The sequence below is a fragment of the Triticum aestivum genome, chromosome 7D, assembly GCF_018294505.1.
Source record: "Triticum aestivum cultivar Chinese Spring chromosome 7D, IWGSC CS RefSeq v2.1, whole genome shotgun sequence".
NCBI lineage: Eukaryota > Viridiplantae > Streptophyta > Magnoliopsida > Poales > Poaceae > Triticum > Triticum aestivum.
Window position 1 is genome coordinate 78,194,377 of NC_057814.1, and position 2,580 is coordinate 78,196,956.

Consider the following 2,580-nt stretch of genomic DNA (forward strand, 5'->3'; position numbering starts at 1 on the left):
GTGAGGCGTTTGTCACGGTCAGACATTTATTTCATTTTAGCATGTCCGGGTTGTTGAACTATGCTTTACTCTGCTTTGTTTCGAACTGTTAAATTCGGACAATTTGTATCATATGATCAGCGTGCATGGGTTGTATGGATTTGTGGTTCTGCATTTGAGATACGTAGATGTGCGGCAGCCCGTATGAAGGGCCAGCGGGCACTGTCCACAGACGTGTCAGGACGCGCTCGCGGGCGTATAATGGGCTGGATTTGCCAAATCCGACTCTAGATGCTCTAAGTAACAAGTGGATCACAACCTAAGTTTGAGATTATCTCCAATATCTAACTAAACGGGCGTCGTACGTCCTATCCTTTAGGATGAATAAGGTCACATATGGCAAAATAATTATTTCCTGGTATCTGTTTTGGTCCTTACATTATATGAATATATTCTCATATATGTTAGTCAGAAAACTAATTTATATATATTAAAAAAAGTTATTATGAATGACGAATCTACTAACAATATTTTCAATGAGCCAATTTTAAATAGTATTGCCACATACCGGGAGATAGCAGCACAGAATGTAATTTACAAACACTTGATGATATGCACGTTATTAGAAGCAATAGAAAATGACAAAACTTCAAATTAAACTAGGTGCATACATTTCGAGGACAAGCATGAGATATTCTGTTTTTATGAGATGTTATTGCAAGTAAAAGCTGTTATACCTTTTTGGAACTTTTACCATGTCTCAAACCATGTACTAATATTTAGTTTGTTATATTTTTTTTTTCAAAAACAATATACTCCCTCCGTTCCTAAATATAAGACCTTTTAGAGATTCCAATATAGAATACATATAGAGCAAAATGAGTGAATCTACACTCTACAGTACGTGTATGTACATCCGTATGTAGTCCATAGGGAAATCTTTAAAAGGTCTTATATTTAGGAACGGAGGGAGTATATAAAAGAAGAAGACTTAAGGACGCCATTTTTGGCACACATGTGCATGTGCTCCCTAGCTAGAGCCAAAATTGATTTCCGATAAAATGGCTTTAGCTTCCTATGTATGAGCTATTCTTGGTAAGCTATAGACATTTCATCCTCTAAACTCTTGCTGAAGTCAAAAATTAACCCGGAACCTCAAGTAAACACTAGAACAGATTAGACTGTCAAGCTGGTCATAGCACCACACTGGAGTAATTTTGTACAAGTGATGTTAAATGACAAAAGAGACCGTCACTACTAGAATCAACTACTTTGCCAACTTCCTCGGCAAAGACCCAAAAAAACTCGGCAATGTGTTTGCCACGTGCGGTACTTTGCAAACAATACTCGGTAGAATACAATGGCAATTGTTAGCTTTGCCAAATTTTTATACTGAGAATTCGAGAATACTCATGAAGTCTTTGTCGAGTTTCCAAAAAGGAGAACTCTAGAAACCACAGGCGCTAGACGAAATGACCTATTAATGATGGTGCCACATGGGCAGAGCAGTGCCGAGTTCTCGCATGCCGAACTCGGCAAATACCTGATGAATAGAAACATGGCGCATGGCATAGGTGATTGCCAGAGTTCTTGCCTTTGCCAAGCGTGGAACCCAACAAACATTCAGTGAATAGTACAGCGATGTGTGGCAGAACTGGCTGCCAAGTTCTTATCTTTGCCGGGTACATATGTTGTAGGAGAACTCTGCGAATTCTTTTAAGAACAGTAATGCGGCACATGTCACATATGACTGTCGGGTTCTTGTATTTGCTGAGTATGGCGCCACGGAGACTCGTTGATACCTTTGCAGAGCTTTGTGCAAGGTGAACTCGGCAAAGAAAACCTGTGGAAGACATTCAGGAGCTGCTTCCGCATTTTCTATGTGTCGAACTCGGCAAAGATTCCTGGAGCTACCAGCTTCTGCCACATGTCACATTTTGCCGAGTAGTGCGCTCAGCAAAATGCTCCATGAATAGTTTTGTCGAGCGACAGAACTTGGCAAATGTTCAATCATGTTTATTTATTATTTATTGTTGGGAAATCTTGCATACAAATAAGTACCTATGCATATATATCATCGCAAAGATACATAACATCATTCAAATATCACTTCACAACAACAACAAGCAATATGGCGATCATTCGAACACATTTTGCAACAGTGACATCATCACAAATTTAACCAAGTTAGTCTCATCACTAGTAGGAAAAGGGGCTTTTACCCCGGTTTGTAAGGGCCTTTTGTCCCGGTTTTCGAACCGGGACTAAAGGGTCGTTACTAAAGCCCTAACCCTTTAGGACCGGTTCTTAGACGAACCGGGACAGAAGGTCCTCCACATGGCCGCTGCTGCCAGCCCAGGCAGGGGGGCCTTTGGTCCCGGTTGGTGCCACCAACCGGGACCAATTGGCAGGGCCTTTTGTCCCGGTTGGTGCCACCAACCGGGACCAATAGGCATCCACGCGTCAGCATTTCAGGGGCTGGGGTTTTTGTTTTTTTTGAAAGGGGGGGGGGGTTGGGGGGTTTTGGGGGGTTAATTTAGGTGTTTCATATATTGTGTTAGCTAGCTAATTAATAGAGAGAAGTGTCCTCTCTTATCTCCG